Genomic DNA, 23,674 nt, shown 5'->3' on the forward strand with positions numbered 1-23,674 from the left:
ATATCAGCTTAGGGGATATGTTGAAAAGATTAGAAATTTGAAGATTTAATTGAATAAATGGTAAAAGATGAGAAAATGATTTGCAATAGGTTGTTGAACTAAATTGAATCAATAGATGAATTAAGAGGGAATTTTGGTCCTTTTAGGGGTAAATGAATTTAAAATTTATTTGTAATAAGATATTAAAGAAAAAAGGGGGAAAGGGGAAAGAGAAGTTATCAAAAGCCATCTCTTTCTCCCTTTTCTTCTTCTTCCTCGTGGGAAAAGCCCTCCCCTATAGCAAAGGTGAGATTTTAATTTGATGGTTTATCCTTGTATTTTTGAGTAGTTATTGAAGCTTTGAGCGTAAGAAAAGCTTAAGGAAGGATTAGATGAGATTAAAACTATGAGATAAGGGAATTAATGGAGATTATAGAAAATGGGTTTTGAAATGATATGTTAAGATATGAGTGTTTATTGATGTTTCTAGTAGTTATATCTTATCAAAGAGGTAAACGAGAGATTAGAAGCAATGGATGAGTTTAAGAACAAGTTAAAAAATGTGGTGTGATTCTTAGAATAAAATGATATTGAATGATGCTAGATGTTTTAAGTAACTGAATGAGGGAAAGTTAATATGTATAAGTAATGGAGAGTTTAGTAGCATTATGGGAGGTAATTCTAACGAAAATTGACTTCATTTGTGTAATAATCGGGGTAAAAACTGGAAAATTTGCACAAAGGTATTGGTACTGATAGAATAGTACCGATACTATAGGTTAAAATGAGAAGAATTAGCTAAGTAGTATCGGTATTGATTCAATCAGTATCGATACCAGCGAGTTAGTATCGATACCATGGTAAGGGTATGAATACCAGGAAACATCAAATCTAAAATTGGTATCGATACTTAAAGGGGTATCGATACCATAGTATGGTAGTATCGATACCATGGTAAGGGTATCGATACCAGGTAACATCGAACTTCAAATGGGTACCGGTACCAAAAGGGGTATCGGTACCGTAGTATAGAAGTATCGGTACAATGGTAGTAGTATCGATACTATTAAACTTGTGACAGCCAATTAGATTGAAATTGTTATAGAAATTGAGATAATGATATTTTGAATATTTTTAAAGTGTAATGGTTAGGAAATATACTAACATTAGGTATGGTACATGTTTTAATGGATGCTTAAGTAGATTGAAATCAAGCTCCTGAGACAAGCAAAATTAAGGATAAAGGCGAAGTACTGGAATAATCAGGCTTACATTTTGGATACTTTGCGAAGAAAGTCAAGTGAGTGCATTTATTATGTACCTCTATACGTTATACTAGTCATAGATGTATGATTGCTTATATATATGTATAGTGATTACCAAATAGGTACTATGTGTGCAAAACCACAGAATTCATCATGAGTTGATGAATAACCGTATATGGCACTATGTGTGCAAAACCACAGAATTCATCATGAGTTGATGAATAACTGTATAGGGCACTATGTATGGAAAACCACAAAATTCATCATGAGTTAATGAATAACCGTACCAGGCACTATGTGTGGAAAACCACAAAATTCATCATGTGTTGATTAATAACCGTATAGGGAACTATGTTTGCAAAACCAAAAAAATTCATCATGAGTTGATGAATAACAATACATGGCAATATCTGTGCAAAACCACAGAATTCATAATGAGTTGATGAATAACCGTACAGGGCACTACGTATGCAAAACCATGGAATTCATCATGAGTTGATGAATAACTGTACAGAGCACTATGTGTTCAAAACCACCGAATTAATCATGAGTTGATGAATAACCGTACAGGGCACTATGTGTGCAAATCCACAGAATTTATCATGAATTGATGAATAACCGTATAGGAACTATGGGTGCATCTCAATAAATGAAATGAATAGAAAGTTGGTAAATTGCCACATTAGCAATAAGGATACCATATATAAAACTAAAGAATAATTACTAAAGAAAAATGAAAAGAAAAATGTCTAAGAAAGAAAGGTATGTTGGACATACTAAGGATGTATATGATAATAGTATGAAAAAAGTTGGTTTCAATCATAGGGACTTACTTAATCCTTATGGATAATACAAACTAGTTTAAAAACTAAGAAAATCATAATAAGTTTATGAATTTCCATACTGGTAGTGGGTGTACAATCCATGTAAATTATAGTAATGTTTGGGGACTGACTACTTTGGTACCATAGGTGTAAACTATAAAATTTTAAAATGAAATAAATTAATAGCCTAGCTATGCATTGGTAGAAAGGTGTCAATCCCGCCAGTTAGATGAAGGGCTAAATGCTTTTGAGTTAAAACAACTAAATGCCTAGCTGTGTATTTGGCAGAAAGGAGCTAATCATACCATTTAGATGAAAGATTAAATACCTTTGGGTAAAAGACTATATGTCTAAAGGAGTATTTGGTATAAAGATGCCAATAATGTAAGTTGGATGAAGGACTAATTTCTTACTTGTGCTAATTGACATGAAATGATGCCACAAATGAAAATACACAACGATATATTAATGGTGTATAAGGTGCCACTCATGATAAGTATAAAAGATAAAGGACTAATTGGCACTTTGGTGCAATACATGTGTAATACTTTCTCATTTAACGTACATATGACAAATAAAGAATGATTGGAAAGAGTATATGACAGGATATATAGGTTGGACTTACTAAGAATAAATTCAATGAGTGTATAAAAGAAACTTGGTTGCACTGGGAAGAAGTTATTTGATCCTTATGGAATTATGTGATTTAATTCGTCATTTAGTAGTCACGAGATACGTTTATATAAATTTCTGTTTCTTTATAATAGTATGCCTCACTAAGTAAATACTTAACGTGTGTTGATTTCACGCGTAGGTAAAAGCAAAGACTAGTTGGATACGGGGTGCAATAGCATCTATCATAAAGCTAAGGTTGACTCTCATCAGTAACAGTATGATAATCATTGTTTATTTTGATCAATTGCTGGCATGTAATCGAATTTAAAGAAAAATGCTCTGGAATGTATATACAAAGGGAAATTTTGGTAGTATATTGCGATGATTGTTTTATGATTGTGATAAAATGTTTTAACTTAAATTTTGAAATAAAATTTTAAGGTTTTTCAAAAGATAAATTATTTTAAAATTGATGTGACCTCTATATCTCATGTACGGAAAGGTATACAATATATGTGTGTTACATTTATTGGTATCAGAGCTACATGTATAGCTGATCTCGGCCAAACCCGAGTTTAATTGAATTGAGAAATAAGATTACATGCTATTAAGATTGTCAAAGTTACTGATAGGGTGTAAATTAGATTGTGATTGATATCACTTCGTCTTAACTTGAGTGTTATTCTTAGGTATGTTCTAATAGATGTCGGAAACTAAGGACAAAAATAAGAAAGTTGATACTATTGAAAAGAAGGTCGAGATCACAATTGACCCAAGAGAATCTGACATGACTTCAGTATCATGTCTTAGAAGGGTAAAAGCTATTAGGGATTTTACTTTATTCTGTGGAAGGAATGCCCCAGCGTTTAACGACATTTCAGCCTTTGAGAAATACTTAAGTGAAGCATTAAAGTGTTTAAAGTATGGTTAATTTGAGAAAGAAGAAATGAATAAACGGTAAGTATATTGACCGCTAAAAGCTTATAGAAAGAGGAGTTATCAGTGGATCAATTGATTATGAGTTGTTTAAGAATAAATGTTAAATTTTATGAAACTAATAGAGCTATTTTAAAAAGTAATTTGTGAAAATGGATTTATAAACTGTTTCATGCTTCAATGGATTATTATTTAAAATCGAGATTAATTCTTGAGAATGTGGAAAAATGTCAAGTTCATAATGAAAGGAAAAAGAGTAAACTGATTACAAGTGTAATTTTAGTATTAACTGCTAGGAAGTTATTGCTACAACGTTGTCAGGTTTTCTTATTTAATGATGTTGATAATTAGACTTTTATAGTCGAGAGAGAAAATGTTTCAATTGCTCGAGAATATTTAAAATGGATATGGAAAGTTACAAGTATTTTCTCAAGAAGGAGATGAAAGATTTTAAAATAAAAATCTTCTATTTAGTTTAATCTCGAGTGAGATGATAGCAGTAAACCCTAGGGGGTCATGGTACAAGTTTGAGTTGGACATGTAGTAAACATTTAATAGAGATTACAAGGGCTATGTTCCATGTGAATTTGTTGGAATTGGCATATGTTGAATTAAGATCATATTGAATATAAGTTTTCTGTCTCTGGAGATGATTATTTCAGAAAGATGCATAGGGTATGAAAATTATAGTTTTTAGTGAGAAAGTAAAATCATCGCTCAATGTGAAATCGATAATGATTGTGAAGAAACTGATGTTAGAAAGATTTATATATATATAACTTTTATGGTTAATGGGATAGATGCTCAAATAATTAAAGTAGAAGTGTTTGATAATTTCACAAAAATTTGGGAATTTATAGATGTCTTTTCAGGTAAATTTATTAAGTTACCTTCATATCGAAATGTGAAATTCAAGGTTAATAGTTATTAATATATTAAACAAGCTTCTATGATTTAGTATGAAGTGACTTAGGTGAGTTAAGAGAAGTAGAGACTCAATTATAAGAGTTGATTGATTTATCAACTAGAGTATTTCATCTTGGGAAGAATGTGTGTTATTAGCGAAAAGAAAGATAAATCTATGTGGTTATACATGAATTTTTATAGTTAAATAAGACTCTTTGAGAGAATAACTTTTTTGCCAAACTGGTCAAATGTGAAACTTTGGTTAGCAGAGATGGTTTTCTTTAACCATGTTGTTTCAACATAAGGTATAAGAGTAGATCTTAAGGAAAAAAACTCATGTTGTAGTAAATTGAAAACTCCCAAAGAATGATCCTGAAGTTTGGATTTCTTTGGAGCTTGCTGTTTATTATTGAAGGTTAGTGAAAAACTTTTTGACATTAGCTTTACTGCTAAACAAGTTTTAAGGAAAGATATGTCTTTTTATAGAACGAAAAAGAGTCAGGAGAGTTTTGAAATACTAAAGAGGATTGTAACAGAGATACCAGTATTTATACAATTTAAGTGGGTAAATATTATGTTACCAATGCATCTATCAACATGTTAGGAAGTGTGCTTATGCACAAAGGTAAGGTTGTGGCATATTCCTCAACAAGGTTGAAGACTCACAAGAGGAATTTTATTATACACGATTTAGAGTTAGTAGCATTCGAGTTATTTTAATGAATGGACATCATTATTTGTATAGTGAGCGGTGCTATAGTTGTACTAATTATAAAAGTCTTATGCTAATCTAAAGAGAAAAGTAGTTGAGTACAAAGAAAGTGATAAAGGTTTTCTGAAAGTATTGTTTTAGAAGGAAGTATTACAGTTAGGACTGAGTTCAAGAATTATTGAACCTCATGAGATTGTGTTAGTTAGCTTTTGCCTACCAAAATGGTTAAGACCTAAAATGTTTTCATGTGTCATTGCGTATTAATTTTTGATCAGATCCATTGCATGTTCTTACCTTGGGAAAAATAAAGAATTGATCAGGTTTGAATTATGAAAAAAAACCCATATAGATCTGGACTAGCGAAATCCAGAATTGGTGTAGCAAAAAAATTTCCTCTAGTTGAAGTATTGTGGTAAACTCATAAAGTCTTTAAATTCGAGGATGAATTTTCTTAAGGGAGAAGAATTGTAATATCCCAAATATCAGGTTAGGGGCTATGTTGAAAAGATTGGAAATTTGAAGATTTAATTGAATAAATGGTAAAAGATGAGAAAATGATTTGGAATAGGGTGTTGAACTAAATTGTATCAATAGATGAATTAAAGAGAAAAAAAGGGAAAGGGGAAAGAAAAGTTATCAAAAGCCATCTCTTTCTCTATTTTCTTCTTCTTCCCCATGGGAAAAGCCCTTCCCTTTAGCAAAGGTGAGATTTCAATTTCCTGGTTTATCGTTGTATTTTTGGTTAGTTATTGAAGCTTTGAGCATAATAGAAGCTTAAGGAAGGATTAGATGAGATTAAAACTATGAGATAAAGGAAATAATAGAGATTATATAAAATGGGTTTTGAAATGATATGTTAAGATATGAGTGTTTATTGATGTTTGCTAGTAGTTTTGACTTGTCAAAGAGGTAAATGAGAGATTAGAAGCAATTGATGAGTTTAAGAACAAGTTAGAAAATGTGGTGTGATTCTTAGAATCAAATGATATTGAATGATGCTAGATGTTTTAAGTAACTAAATGAGGGAAAGTTAATATTTATAAGTAATTGAGAGTTTAGTAGCATTATGGGAGGTAATCCTAATGAAAATTGACTTCATTTGTGTAATAATCACGGTAAAAACTGAAAAATATGGGCAAGTGTATCGGTACTGATAGAACAATACTGATACTATAGGCTAAACTGGGATGAATTAGCTAAGTAGTATCGATATTGATTCAATAAGTATCGATACCAGTGAGATTGTATCGATACCATGGTAAGGGTATGGATACTAGGAAACATCGAATCTAAAACTGGTATCGATAGTGAAAGGGGCATCAATACCATAGTATGGTAGTATCGATACCATGGTAAGGGTATCTATACCAGATAACATCGAACTTAAATTGGGTATCGATACCAAAAGGGGTATCAGTACCATAGTATAGAAGTATTGGTACCATGGTAGTAGTATCGATTCTATTGAACTTGTGACAACCAATTAGATTGAAATTGTTATAGAAATTGAGATAATTATATTTTGAATATTTTTAAAGTGTAATGGTTACGAAATATACTAACATTGGGTATGATACATGTTTTAATGGATGCTTGAGTAGATTGGAACCAAGCTCCTCAGACAAGCAAAATTAATCATAAAGGCGAAGTACAGGAATAATCAGCCTTACGTTTTGGATACTTAGCAAAGAAAGTCAGGTGAGTGCATTTATTATGTACCTCTATATGTTACACTAGTCATAGATGTATGATTTCTTAATATATGTATGGTGATTACCAAATAGGAACTAAGTGTGCAAAATCACAGAATTCATCATGAGTTGATGAATAACCGTACAGGGAACTATGTGTGCAAAACCAAAGAATTCGTCCTGAGTTGATGAATAACCGTACAAGCACTATGTGTGCAAAACCACAAAATTCATCATGAGTTGATGAATAACCGTACAGGCGTACAGGGCACTATGTTTGCGAAACCATAGAATTCATCATGAGTTGATGAATAACCGTACAGGGCACTATGTGTGCAAAACCACGATATTCATCATAAGTTAATGAATAACCCGTACATGGCACTATGTGTGCAAAACCACAGAATTCATCATGTGTTGATGAATAACCGTACAGGGCACTATGTGTGCAAAACCACAGAATTCATCATGAGTTGATGAATAACCGTACAGGGCACTATGTGTACAAAGCCACAAAATTCATCATGAGTAGATGAATAACCGTACAGGGCACTAAGTGTGCAAAACCATGAAATTTATGACGAGTTGATGAATAACCATACAGGGCACTATGTGTGCAAAACCACATAATTCATCATGAGTTGATGAATAACCATACAGAGCACTATGTGTGCAAATCCACGGAATTCATCATGAGTTATGAATAACCGTATAGGAACTATAGGTGGTTGGTAATAAATAAAATGAATAGAAAGTTGTTAAATTACCACATTAGGACTAAGGATGAAATATATGAAACTAAAAAATAATTACTAAATAAAAACTAAAAGAAAAATGTAAAAGAAAGAAAGGTATGTTGGACATACTAAGGATGTATATGATAATAGTATGAAAAAAGTTGGTTTCAATCATAGGGACTTACTTAATCCTTATGGATGATACAAACTAGTTAAAAAACTAAGAAAGTCATAATAAGTTTATGAATTCCCATATTGGTAGTGGGTGTACAATCCATGTAAATTATAATAATGTTTGGGGACTGACTCCTTTGGTACCACAGGTGTAAACTATAGAATTCTAAAATGAAATAGATTAATGGCCTAACTGTGCATTAGCAGAAAGGTGTCAATCCTGCCAGTTAGATTAAGGGCTAATGCTTTTAAGTTAAAATAACTAAATGCCTAGTTGTGTATTTAGCAGAAAGGTGTCAATCATAGCAGTTAGATAAAATACTAAATACCTTTGGGTAAACGACAAAATGTCTAACGGTGTATTTGGTAGAAACATGTCCATAATGTAAGTTGGATGAAGGACTAATTGTTTACTTGTGCTAATTGACATGAAATGATGCCACAAGTGAAAATACATAACGATATATTAATGGTGTATAAGGTGCCACTCATGATAAGTATAAAAGATAAAGGACTAATTGGCACTTTGGTGCAATACATGTGTAATACTTTCTCATTTAACGTACATAGGACAAATAAAGAATGATTGGAAAGAGTATATGGAAGGATAGTTAGGTTGGACTTATTAAGAATAAATTCGATGAGTGTATAAAAGAAACTTGGTTGCACTGGGAAGGAGTTATTTGATCCTTATGGAATTATGCGATTTAATTTGTCATTTAATAGTCACGGGATACGTTTATATAAATTTTTGTTTCTTTATTATAGTATGACTCACTAAGTAAATACTTAACGTGTGTTGATTTCACGTGTAAACACTAGTTGGATATGGGGTGCAGTAGCATCAATCATAAAGCTAAGATTGACTCTCATCAGTGACGGTGTGACAATCATTGTTTATTTTGAACAATTGCTGGCATGTAATCGAATTTAAAGAAAAATGCTCTGGAATGTATATACAAAGGGAAATGTTGGTAGTATATTGCGATGATTGTTTTATGATTGTGATAAAATGTTTTAACTTAAATTTTGAAATAAATTTTTAAGGGTTTTCAAAAGACAAATTGTTTTAAAAGTGATTTAACCTCTGTATCTTGTGTACGGAAAGGTATACGGTATATGGGTGTTACATTCAACTTAAATTCAAATTAGGATTTATCACTTGCTTTTAGGATTTTATTTAAATATTTTCAAGTATTATCTTTTTCCATTTCTACTTCATTTTTAGGGTTTTGGAAAGCTACAAATACCCTTTGGGTTTAGCTTGAAAAACACAACTTTACTTTGAATTTACTTTGTCTCTGGGTTTATAAAGTTTACTCTTTCATTAATATTTGTTTTTAGTTTTTACTTTCTTTTTCAAAATATGCTAAGCATGATTTCTATCATGCTTAGCTAATTTCTCCTTTAGCCAAGGGCTAAAGTGATTACTCAATTCCAAACTTGAGAATTGAAACGCACTTAATAATCTTCTGATATTATTCTTAATTTTCTGTAAACATGGATGACAATCAACCTCTCCTTTAAAGTCTTTACACTTTCGAACAAAAAAGAGCTCGTTGTTTTGAATGTTGTTTCGATTTATAGTTGGGAGGAAGAATCAGATGGTAGCAAGTTCGACTTCCTATGAACACACTTAATGGCGGTCTGCTAAGGGAAATTGAGATTGAGTTCGATTCTCATTGCGACAACATGACCTGAGTCGGGCTTTTCCAAAACTAAAACTATATTAATGTTAATCACGATAGCTATGATTAGTCCAAGTAAACTAAATTCCGAAAATAGGCTTTGGATTGTTGGTTATCGGAGAGAAAAGTAAGTTACAAGGATTGGGCCTCGTAGAGTGTAACTGTCATATATTTGGGATGAAAATCCTCTTCGATGATCAAATGGAATTGAGGCAAAGCGAGGTCCGAGGCTATCTTATTAAATTGATTTCTTCTTCAACACTATTTTCACTATTTATTTCAAACACTATTTACCACGGTCAAAGTCAAGACTGCTATAAATTAGAAGTTCCTTAGTCCTTATGGGCCAACCCTTCTTCTCTTTACTATGTCATTTATTTATTTATTGTTTTAATCTTCATGCTATTTTATTTCACCATATACGAAGCTTGTGATTCATCCACCGTTTGAGTCGAAGGACCTTGAAAGCACAATTAATGATCTTACCTCAAAAAAGAAGGAAAGATTTAGTAATTGCTGCCCACCAGTCAGGAATAAAAAGGAAAGAACGAATTTAATAAAAAAAATAAATGCAAAAGACCTTTTTTACATTGTGATTCAAGCATAGAAAAAGGAAGCACGAATTAAAAGGAAGAAAAGGCTTTAATAAATCTTGGTGCTACTCACCCATTTAAATATTTGTTTCATCGATTGTTTTTTCTAGTAGTTTGCCTCCATCTCTGGTGATTATTTGTTTACGTTATTTTCTATAGAACGTTTTTCCATTAATTTGTCTCCTTCTTTGGAGCCTACCTGCTTAATTCATTTCTTATCAATCGTTTTTCAGTAGTTTACCTCTTTCTCTGGGTCGGTAAGTTTTAATTTTATTATTCTTATTTTTATTTTATGAATATACATTATTTAATCTAGTAAATGTATATGAACTTTTGATAGTGATTATTGTAAATAATGCTTTAATTAATTTATTTTTAATAATAAATTTTGTTTTTTATGTTATGGATAAAGATAGAAGTGAAACAGCTAAAACTCATTGCACAAGAAGATTGAGTATACAGAAATTGTTCCATCAACTAAACCAATGGTTAAAACATCATTTATTGTATATCATAAACAAGTATTGGCTTCTCCCTTTAAGCTTATGTTTATGAGATCTCAAAGAAAAATCAATCTTGTCCAAGCTGTAAAACTTAAAATTGCTAATCGCTCAGGATTAACACCAAAAGAAAGTGTTGGAATTTTAGCTAGAAAAGTTGGTGGGATCAAGAATCTTGATTTTATTCCTGAAGACTATAGTAATTACTTGCGTACTAGAAGAACAATAGAGATGAAAGTCAGATGTACTGGCGGGGTTGTAGTGTATCTACAAAATATGCAACAGAGTGATTCAAATTTTTCTTATGCCATTCAGATTGACCTCGATGACTTCATAAAAAAATATTTTTTAGACAAATAGTAGGATGAAATTAAATTATGAATCTTTTGGAGATGTCGTATGTTTTGATACAACATATAGAAAAATAAAGATGGTAGACCTTTGGCATTATTTGTGGGTGTTAATCATCGTAAGCAAAGTATTATCTTTGGTGCAGTTTTATTGTATGATGAAACATGCAATTCCTTTATTTGGTTATTTGATTCATTTCGAAAGTAATGTCAGGAAAAAAGTCAATTACGATTTTTATAAATCAAGATGTTGCAATTGGAAAAGCTCTTACTTCACTATGGCCTGAAACATGTCATTGATTATGTTTCTGGCATATGTATCAAAATACAACTAAGCATCTTAGTGACGTGTTTGATAGATTTAGTAGCTTTAAAGATTTTTGTAGTTGTGTTTATGATCACGATGAAGAGGAAGATTTTTTTAAATGCATGGGATAAAATGCTTGCATAGTACAATTTGGAGAATAGCAATTGTCTATAGTAACAATTTGAGTTGAGAGAAAAATGGGCTTTACTTTATGGAATACAAATCTTATGTGCAGATATGTCAACTACTCAAAAAGTAAGAGTATGAATAACCAAATAAAGATGTACATTGATTATAATTATGATTTACTACATTCCTTTCATCTCTTTGAAAGATTATTGACCGATAGACACTACGAAGAGTTGAAAGCCGATTATAAGGACAATCAAAGTAAGCCATCTCTCCCACGCTTGTTGCAGATGTGTACAATTCATTATTTAAAGTGTTTTTAATAGAACTATGGCTTACTTGGGACTGTGAGATGCACATTATTAAAAGTTCAAGAACTGTTACTAGTTATAAAGTCAATCCTTTAGAAAAACTTCGCCATCATACAATTATATGCTACTTATCAAATTTTATAGTGAGTTGTAATTGTAAGAAATTTGAATTTTTTGATATTTTTAGTTCACATGCTTTGAAGGTGCTCTCATTTCAAAATTTCAAACGAGTTCCAAACCAATACATTTGAAAAGATGGACGAAGGAAGCAATAGGAACTCGTTACAAAATTTTGCTTAGATGGTATTTTCATTTAGTGACCCGAGCTGCAATGAGTGAATAATCATTTGATATTACTATTGGTGATGGAGAAAGACATTAAGTAAAGTTGAGGCAACCATAAAACAATTATCAATTGAAGAATCTTTGAATGCATGTGGTGAAAAAAGATTTCGCAAGTTGATGTAATTGAGCGAATCGATAATAATGAGAAAAATAAATAAATAAAGCAATCACGTGTAAACTCATAAGAAAATGAGATGGTCATCGATTAGACCAAAAAATGCTCTAAAAAAGCCACAAGACAAAAAAAATCGTCGAAACAAAAAATTAGGAAAGACCGTACAAGATACAAAGGTAAAAATGATAAGTTGTTAATATTTTTATATATTATTCTTGAATTATTTTTTAATATTTTATATTTTTAATATAATATCATACTAACTAGTTAATATTTTTTTTGTTTAACTTTTCTTGTACATCTAATGAACTAATTTTATATTTAAATATTTGATAGCAACCACAAGTTGACAGCAATCAAATAAATATGGATGTTCTAAATTTACGTGACCAACCTATATCTCAATACTACAGGTAATTTAAGTTGCATGGTTGTATTTGACTTATATATGAAGATTATTATCAGTTTTAGAGTTTTCTAACTTCTTGTTTCATTAATAAGTCACAATGGAATTCAAATTTGATAATGAACATCACGAATCAATCTACAATCACAACAAGTATGATGAATTTATTGCAGGGAATGTTTATATTATAATAATAAAATCTAATTTTATTTTATTTTGACTATAATACTTATTTTATTTTTTCAATATTTATAGGCTCAAATTCCAATAGCTCAATTGTTACAGAGATAAAATTTAGAAGAACCACAAAAGAATAGATGAAATATTAAAAGTTCAATTATTGATGGAATACAATATTTGAATATCTTACATTTTATCTTTCTAAACTATTATTGATTCATTTATTTGTTAGACGAGATGATACTTGCTAAAAGTTTTTATTGAGTTCGTCAATTCTTGCAGTATGATGGATAATTATAATGGTTTTTACAAAAAAATCCTAAAGATATTTATAACGCTTTTGTTATTAATGTTTAGTTTGTGAATTTCGTTAGATATCCATTTGGCAAAAAATCCATCTTCGAGTATTCTTCATGATTAACTAGTCATACGATATTAAATTAATCTACTTTTGGTGTTATCAAATGTCTCACCAACGTAATATTAATAGATGACGTTGAGATTTATCCTATTAGCTTTTAGTTTACAATGTTGTAATCAATCAACAAATGAATTACAATAACTCAGTTTGTGTATGTGAAAGATTAGCAGGCAGCTACTTTCATGGAATCCATGGTTGATATATTTGCGAAGCAGTCCTTTGTATCAGTCCCAAGAATCATACATTGACATGTCATCAGCTTGACGAAAGGATGCTATGTCATTCCAAAATTGGGTGGATTATACCGTAGCAAAAACGTTGTACACAGATCTGCCAGGATTCCATTGAACTATCACTCAATAGAGCCCTTGCTCGATCACGCAATGAATAGGGAAATAACTTGAGCTTTAACATATCTTCATGTACACCTTGTTGGTTAAATGAATCAGAAACCTCCAAGAATGCACGAATGTGTTGCCTTGCATCTTGCTGAGGTGCAACACCAAATTGTCCAATCAAGTTTAACATGTTGAACATTACCGATTTAAGCTCGAAGTGGACTGTCTAAATTTCGGGAGCTACAATACCAGGGATGAGATCGTCCAAGATAGGAGCTAACTGATCTTTAATTGCACGTGTGCGAACTATAACTTCAACATTTTGAATTGTTCAACATTCGAATCTTCAAGATCTTCTATGTGTTGATTTCTGTGTTGCATGAAAATGTCTCCTTTGACAAAAAAGTTGTTCGATTTTTTATATCAAAGGTAATAAGGGTCCCTCAAATAGTCCTCGAGTCATGCACTAGGACAACACCTGAAAATGGTAAACAAAAATTAACAAATAAATATATTCAAAATAAATAAAAATACTGCAATAACTAAACTTAAAATCAATTGTCAATCCCTGGTAATGGGCCAAAAACTTTTAGCGTATGTGAGCGCTATAAATTAAATGCAAATTTGTGCAAGTATACACAATCGAATAAGTAATATAATAGTGAGTGAGTATCATCTCCACAGAGATTGAATGGATTTCCAAGTTAAGATAATGCACCAAAAATATATGGCTTTAATATAGTTTATATTGCAGTATAAACAAGTGAGTAAGAATGTTGTGGCAAAGTATTGAAGTCTGGATTATGAAATGCTATGCAAAACAACAAAGTAAAGCTAAAGAATTGCTATGGCAAAATAAAGTTGAGCACTGAAGTATGAAATAAGATAACTTGACAACCTCTCATAAACAAGCTACAATAGGGATAAATGACTGGGTTTACTAAGGAATCCTATGACTTGTCTCTAGAATCGTTAACATTTTCCATGAATATGTTGCTCAACAGGGTTTACTAATGTTTTCCTAGGATATCTCTAGTAAGGAATCTGACAGAGAAAATGCCATGGCAATACCTCTTAGCGTAAATTGCAACACAATTCTATTGGTTAAGTTCTACCTCTTTTAGTCATTGATACCATTTCCTTATCTCCAAGGTGAGTTAAAGCCTTGTCATCCTAGATTAGCTCCATTGTTCATGTTGATCTAACATATCTCTCAATATTAGGCATTAAAACTTAGAAAATGGCTAACTCTCGAAAGTTCTTACAAGTCTTAGCTATTAACATTTAGACAGCGAACAAAGCAACAAATAAACATGGAAGCATAAACCATTCATTAAAAACAAAATATAATTATCCGAAGCAAACTCACACCAAATAAGGTTAGTTCATGGTGGGATACAAATGATCCACAAGAATAATTATTTGTTCCAAAAGCCACAAATAAATATAAGTGAAAAACAACGAATGAGAAGAGAACTACCAAGTGCTGCTGTGAGCTTTCTTGAACCACCTTAACAAGCTAGCTTCTCTAAAAGGCCTAGCTTGCTATCTCTTTGGAGCTTGACTATGGAGAACACCACAAAAGGAGAAAGAAAATAAAGAAAAGAAAATAACGGAGCTCTTTGTTTTGCCTCTTGTTGCCACCCCTTTTCTCTTCATCTCTTATCTTGTTTATGCTCAAAAACAAAAAATTATCTAACTTTTAAGAACTCTTAAATTCACAGTAAAACACTCTAACTCCCAAAAGACTCTTAAATTCACAATAAAACACTCTAACTCGCAAGAGACTCTTAAATTCACCCCTAAAATATGGGATTTAAATTCCTTTTATAACCTAAGGAAATATTCTCTTAATATTCCTAGGTTGGGCAGCTGGCAGAGGAGGTTTCACCTATGGACAGTTGGTAGTGATTAAAGATATCTTCATCATTTTTTTTCTTTTATATGCAAGAAATTCCATCTAAAATGTTGTAGCATTTCCCTAATTTTATTTCAACCCTGTTTACCTCATTCCTTTAGCATTAGTTACCTGCACATTATCAGCAAAACACGACCTTTCCCCTTACGTAACACCAATTTCAATATTAAAATGCTACAAAAAAATTTAACCACCAAATGCAACTTTATAGACATAAATGCAACTATATGTAGTTAAATGGGCTTTTAAGCAACCAATAACCTAAATAAAAACACAAAATATAACCTTTTTTATAGAGTTATCATACCCCTAAACTTAAGTTATTGCTTGTCCTCAAGCAATGGATAGTAATCAATAGAAGAAATTTTATGACAAAGTTCAGTCCAAGACAGTTCTAAGGCATAAAACTCAACCCTAAAAAACTTAGGCTTCAATATCTTTTGCGATTTTAAGATTTTTTCCCTAAGACAAGATCTTTTGCATGTGTGCATGATTATATCCAATCTATGCTTAACAGAGTTAGAAAAATCCTAATCAAGTCCTATATTGTGGATTCGCATTTGTTAATCAATGAAGCTCAAGTTCTACTCTCATTATCCTATTTTTTTTCTTCTTTTTTTAACTGGTGGGAGAGGTGTCAGCTCATCACACCTACTGTCCTCAAGTCTATATGAATTGAAACAAACATTCCATCCCCAAGATAGTAGGTAGAGTCATCTTGTGACTACTTTCATTCACTCATTTGCCATTATTGCCATTTATTAAAGGGGTTATCTAGGCAAACACTACAAAGCAGAGTGTTCCTCTATAGTTATGTCGTAGTGTTTATTCATGATTCAGAATGTTCAATTAAGTACAGGGGAGTTTAAAATAACCTTTCAAGCATTCATTTATCAGTCATGCTAAGGCATGTAAGAGTTTTTCATAAAAAATGCTAAAAATCTTAAGCATAGAGAGCATACAGTCATGTAAAAGTTTAATCGCAAAGAATCAAGTCCTAAAGTAAATTCTACCAATCTTAATAGTCACATACATTCAATCACAACCTAAAAAAAATTCATAATCATTGGGCATCATCCCCCAAACTTAAATGCAAATTCAATAAAAAATATGTTGATTACTATAAATGCAAATGCCTAACTATGATCATTACCTCCCCCAAACTTGAAGGAAACATTATCCTCAATGCATGAAAACTAAATGAAATCAAACTAAATAAAATGAAATGCTTAATCGAAATGGAGGTACCTCATTGTGGTGGTGGTGTGTGACTTCTTTAGGGTGGGTCAGTATGCTGCGACATTTCAGGTGAACGAGGGATCATGGCAGCTTGCTCAGTGGGTTCATTCTCCACATTCTGTCACATAAAAAACCTAAAAATAAAATTTGAAACATTAAGAAGAAAAAGTAATGAAAGCATGGTAAAGATAAAATAAACAATAATTTATTTATGAACATAATATTAAAATCAAAATGCTATAGCAAAATAAAGGAAATGGTAGTGAGTGGAAACTCTCACGCGTCGTGGAAGAGGAATGAAGACTTTCAGCCGTTAGCTATTCACCTTAAAGATGGTGCCATCATCGAGGTTCTTGATGTTCAGCTCTCCTTGGGGGTATACTTGGTGTACATGAAATGGACCAGACCATCAGGATTTTAACTTGCCCAGGAATAGCTTCAACCTAGAATTATATTGGAGAACTTGTTGTCCTTTTTGAAAATGCCACGAATTTTTTTTTCGTGCCACTTATTTGTTTTCTCTTTGTACATGCAGACATTTTCAATGATTGAGCAAATAATTCCTCCATCTCATTTAGCTCTAGCAATATTTTTTCTCCAATTAGTTGGGCATCCATGTTGAGCTTCTTGATTTCCAATTGGCCTTATGCTCTAGATCCGCGGGAAGATGGCATACCTTTCCATAGACTAGCTTGAATAGTGACATCCCAAGTGGAGTCTTGAATTTTGTACGATATGCCCAAAGTGCTTTATCTAACTTTGGTAACCAGTCATTCCTATTGGGATTCACCACCTTCTCAAGGATTTGCTTAATCTCATGGTTGGAGACTTCATCTTGTCTGTTGGTCTGGGTGATATTTTGCAATAATTCTATGTCTCACCCCATATCTTTGTAATGTTTAGCAATTAACTTGTTATCAAAGTGGGTTCCTAATCACTTATGATGGCTCTCGATGCTCCAAACATTGTGAAGGTGTTCTTTTAAAGTAACGTAAGCACAGTCTTGGTGTCATTTCTTAGAGTTGCCAGAACTTCAACCAATTTGGACACATAGTCAACTGCTAGGAGGATGTATAAATCACAAAAGGAAGATGGGAATAGTCCTACAAAATCTATTCCCCATACATCGAAGAGCTCAACTTCTAAAATATTTTTGCAATGCCATTTCATGTCTTCTCGATATGTTCCCAGTGTGTTGGCATCGATCATATGCCTTGTAGAAGTGATAAGAATATTTAAAGAGTGCGGGCCAATAGAAACCATAATACAAGACCTTTGTAACAGTCCTTGCCCCTTCAAAATGACCTTCACAAGGAACTGTATGGAAATGGAATAGAATCTCTTTTTGCTTATCTTGATAAATACACATTTGAATCATTTGGTTGTCACATTGCTTGAACAATTAGGGCTCATACCAATAGTAACAAGAAAATTAACAATGTCAGCATACCACGGAATTGTCGTGGCAAATAAAATTTTCTCCTCAGGGAATTCCTCCTCAATTTTTATTGTGTCATGGCATGTATCTTTGTTCTCTAGCCTAGAAAATGATCAACAACTTGATTCTCAATATCATTCCTATCCTTAACCTCTAGGTCAGATTATTGCAACAAAAGTATCCATCTTACAAGTCTAGGTTTAGCATCCTTTTTATTCACTAAGGATAGCTGAGTGATCGATGTGAACAATAACCTTAGTTCCTATCAAGTATGCCCTAAACTTATCAAAATAAATACTACAACAAGTAATTCTTTCTTAGTCGTTGTGTAGTTTATTTGTGTTTCATTAAAGTATGGCTAGCATAATAGATGACATGAAAAAATTAACTCGCGTTTGCCCTAGCACTGCTCCTACTGCATAGTCGCTTGCATCGCACATCAGCTTGAATAGGGTAGTCCAATTTGGTGGAATGACTATAGGTTTTGCGACAAGTCTTTCCTTTAGGTTATAGAATGCGTCGTAGCAATCGTTGTTGAAAACAAAGGGTTGATTCTTCTGTACCAAAATACACAACGTCTTGGGGGTTTTGGAGAAGTTTTTAATTGATCTCCTATAAAAGTTTGTATGTACGAAGAAGCTTCTAATTCCATTCACTATGGTGGGTGGAGGTAACCTCTCGATCACTTCAACCATGTCCTTATCACCTCGATGCCCTTGCATGAGATCTTGTGGCCTAGAACAACACCCTCAGTCACCATTAAGTGACACTTTTCCTAGTTCATCACTAGGTCGACTTCCTCACATCTCTTCAGTACCTTATCTAAATATCCAAGGCAATTCTCAAAATCATTTCCCAAAACAGAGGTACCTAATATATCTATCGATGAAGTAATAAAATGATTTGCCCACCAATCGATCTAGCATTTCATCAATGAAATGGAGTGGAAAATAGTCCTTCATGGTTACCTTATTGAGCTTTCGATAGTCCACGCATATCCTCTACCTCATGACGGTCCTTTTAAGTAAGAGTTTGTTATCCTCATTACTCACCACGGTCATGCCTCCTTTCTCGGGTACACATTGCACTGGGCTAACCCATGAACTGTTAGATATTTGTAACATCCCAAAACAGGGATAGTGACTAAAATGCATATTTTAAAAACTATGTCCTCGATTTTGAAATAAGTTAAAAGTTTAGGGACTTAAGTAAAGAATTTTAATGTTGGATTAAATAGCAAAGATTAACAAATTAAAGGGGTAAAATGGTCTTTTCATAGGAAAGATTTTATCTTCCCTTTTTGAGTAATATAAAAACGTGGAGAATGTGAGAAAGTATGCAAAGTTTTCTTCTTCAGCTTTCATCTTCCTCTCTACCGTGGGTTCATAGTAAAATATATTGATCGAGTGCAAAGTCCGGACAAATTATAAGTAATAGTCATTGAGAAGAGATAAGGGTTCAGTATTGACTAGTGAAGCCAGGTGAGTGCACATTATTTTGTATATGATGTTTAAAGGGTAATAAGACTTGCGATAAGTCTATTTCCAATAGTAAAATGCATGAATTCATAAATAGAAGTATGTGTTTGTTATGATTTATATGTGTGCATGAGTATATGTAATAACATATTACTATGTATGTTGCATGATTTATATAAGTATATGTTAGTGTGATAAGTCATGTGAAACAGTACAAATGATCTATATGATCATATAAGAATATGAAATAAGCTATGTGATAAAGACATAAGGAATGAAATAAACATGTGACATAGGTTATATGCTAAAGAATTATTTGATATATATATATATATATATATGTATGTGTGTGTGTGTGTGAACATAAGATAATCAAGTATAAGTTATATATATGGTATAAAAGATTATACAAGAAAGGTTATAAGACTTTATGAGAATAGTATGTAAATTAGGGTACATAAATATAAATGATGATATCAAATTATAAGATAAGTATTTACTTGTAGGATAATATGAGATTATATGAACATATAGTATAACTTTATGAGGAAGACTTAGGTGTTATATGATTTAGGTATGGAAATGATATATGGGTAAGTGAATTACGTAACTATGTGACTATGTGTGAAATAGAGTAAACTATATAATTATAAAGTATTTGAATATATGTATATAAGATAAGCCACGTGAGAATAAGCAAGGTGAAATTAAGTTATGATAATAATATAACAAGAATTTTTAAGAGCATATGCTTATAAGAAGATATAAGAACAAGTTATAAGCCGTGTGATATGTGATTTATATGAAAATGTTCTACGTGCAAGTGATCTACATATGTATGTGAATGTGTAAAATGATAAAAGATAATGCCCATGTTATGTGTCCTGAGAGCTAGAGGTATAGTTGGCATGACATATGGATATGATTACTTATGTCCTTCGGGACATATGGATGTGATTACTTATGTCCTTCGGGACATATGGACAGGATTACCTATGTCCTTCGGGACATATGGACAATTACCTATGTTCTTCGGAACATATGGATAGGTCATTCGGGACACAGATATCACATGCCACTCAGTGGACCTTTATACGAGCTATGGTAACAGTATATGTGTGCACAACCTCAATGTACTTGCATATCTTTAGTTCTCATATGTGTACATGGGCTAAGACATAGATAACAACAAACACCTTATATATGTTATGTATATGATTAGGTGATAAGAGATGAATTACAGAAACTTTATGATGATATGTTTGATTCTTTGTGAATTGCTCTAAGTGATATATGATGTACACATTTAGTGAATAAAGATCATAAAATAAGAAGGATTAACAATAGTGCTAAGTGTGAAGATAATGATATACATGTGCATGTGTGTATTTGTTATATGAAAGATTATATGTTTGTGCATAATTTAAGCATATTAAGTGTTCATGCATTGTTATGAGTTAGAATTTCCATTATATGTTTATATGCCTCACTAATTCATCGACTTAGCGTGTGAGTATTTCATAGGTATTTCTTGAGAAGCAAGAAGAGGAGTAAAACAAGGGTAGGCAATGCAAGACAAGTCATCTTCTCCTTCCCGATTATCAGATCAGAAAAGTCTTTTATTAATATGTATTTTGTTATCTGAAATTGTAGTTGGCATGTAAGATAAATGATTTGAATTGTATATGCTCTATTAAGTTTGTAAACTCTTATTTTGAAATAATATGAAGTTTTCTTATAGCGGGAAATTTTCATTCTTTTGAACAAGTAAAGGTATTGAAATTTGATGTAACACCTAATACTCGGATCTGGGTCGCATAAGTGTTGGAGTGTTACATTTAATGGTATCAAAGCTTAGGTTAACCGATTCTAGGCTTAAACCAAAGTTTAATGAGTTTTAAAAATGTGTATATGCCAACACAAAGTGAAAATTTCTGATAAGATAGTGTAAGTAGTATGTTGTTTTTCTAATAGAATAAGATTTATATGATATAGTAAAAATTGATTATAAGAATTTTCGAAGTGAATCAATAGCTGATAAACCTTATGGTGGTAGTAATTCACCTGCCCTGGCCAGGCAGGATGAAGAGCGGACACCTCAGGAAATGCTTTGAAATAGCAAAGGTTATTTTCAGGAAGTTGAAAACAAGTTAGAATAATGTTATAGGGTCTCCACTATTATGAAGCGGAGAAGTTAGATGAAGTAGTTTAGCTACTATGCGTATGAGTTGAAGTATAGTGAATAGATGTTATCATGAGAATGATAGAAGATTTAATGATGGGGTTATTAGTTTGGAAAAGTTCGATAATAAGTATCTAGGTGATAAGTTTATCAAAAATATTAACACATAGTTTATGAATTTGAAACATGAGAATCGTAATGTGTATGGATAAGAGTGCAGTTTGATAAGTTGAATGAATAGTATTCAACTAATTTGAAGGAAAATGATGTAGATATGCTTCAGATGAGTTTAAGAATGGGTACATCGGTGATTAGTTTATAAGACAGAGGAAGTTGAAATGTTGAGTGTGAACAAAGAAAATTTCATGGTGTATGAGAAAGGATTTCGAATTTTATAAGTTAAGTAAATTATGGATAGATTAATTCCGACTGGAAATAATGTATATGAATAGTTCTATGAAGATTTACGTTTTAGATTGGAAGAACCGATATTGACTAACAGAGTTAGGAGATAGTAGTGTTTTAAAATTAAAGGATTAGAAGAAGATGGCAGGGTAAGCTAATTAAGTATGATGTGGATTTAGATGTGGTTGTGTATTTTGATTATATAGATATGATGTAGGCAAGGAAATAAGTATAAGTGATATGAGAAGAGTATGAAAACATGGGTGAAAGTTATGGTTTAGTTATGCTATAAGGAGATATTGATTTATTGAAAATAATGGAATAAGGAAATGAGAGGATGAAGTTTAAAGAATCAGATGTGATAAAGGTTATGTTGAGGTATAGATTATAAGTTTGACTAGAAGTAAGAAAGGTACGTAGGGTGATAGGAGAGATTGTTTGATTATGCAAAGTGTATGTATTAATCATCTATGATGAAGATTTAAGGTTATGTTTCTTGGTCAAGTAGACGTAGTCAGAGAAATAAAGAATGATTTATATGTATTAAGGAAGTTTTAGAGGCATTCAAGTAAGGATGGAATAAAAGTTTGGTTATGATTGCAAGGCAATTAAAGATTTATGAGGAATTTGATTGATTTATGATTTTGAGTGATAAGAACTGATGCTACTATCTATATAATAAGTGACATGATATGGATTTTCCATGGTTAAAAGTAAGTGTACAATAGAAGAAGAGAAAAGATAGAAATGGATTGGGTTCATTGGAAATTGAAGGCAAATGATTGAGTGCAATTGCGAAAGAACAAGGTAGAGAAAGCAACATGAGAACATTAGAAGATATCTTCTTATTCAGGTGTGCAGTGAAAATTCGAGGATGAATTTTGTTAAAATGAGGGGAGATTTGTAACATCCCAAAATAGGGATAATGACTAAAATGCAAATTTTGAAAACTATGTGCTCGATTTTGAAATAAGTTAAAAGTTTACGGACTTAAGTAAAGAATTTTAATATTGGATTAAATATCAAAGATAGATGAATTAAAGGGGTAAAATGGTCTTTTCATAGGAAAGATTTTATCTTCCCTTTTTGAGTAATATAAAAACTTGGAAAATGTGAAAAAGTATGCATAGTTTTCTTCTTAAGCTTTCTTCTTCCTCTCCGCCGTGGGATCATAGCAAAAGATAGTGATCGAGGGAAAAGTCCGGACAAGTTATAAGTAATAATCATCGAGAAGAGATAAGGGTTCGATATTGACTAGTGAGGCCAGGTAGTGCACATTATTTAGTATATGATGTTTAATGGGAAATAAGACTTACGATAAGTCTATTTCCAATAGTAAAATGCATGAATTCATAGATAGAAGTATGTGCTTATTATGATTTAAATGTGTGCATGAGTATATGTGATAACATGTTACTATGTATGTTACATGATTTGTATAAGTATATGTTAGTGTGATAAGTCATGTGAAACAGTACAAATGATCTATATG

Source organism: Hibiscus syriacus, unplaced genomic scaffold (genome assembly GCF_006381635.1).
Source record: "Hibiscus syriacus cultivar Baekdansim isolate YM2019G1 unplaced genomic scaffold, ASM638163v2 tig00111582_pilon, whole genome shotgun sequence".
In the NCBI taxonomy this organism is placed as follows: domain Eukaryota; kingdom Viridiplantae; phylum Streptophyta; class Magnoliopsida; order Malvales; family Malvaceae; genus Hibiscus; species Hibiscus syriacus.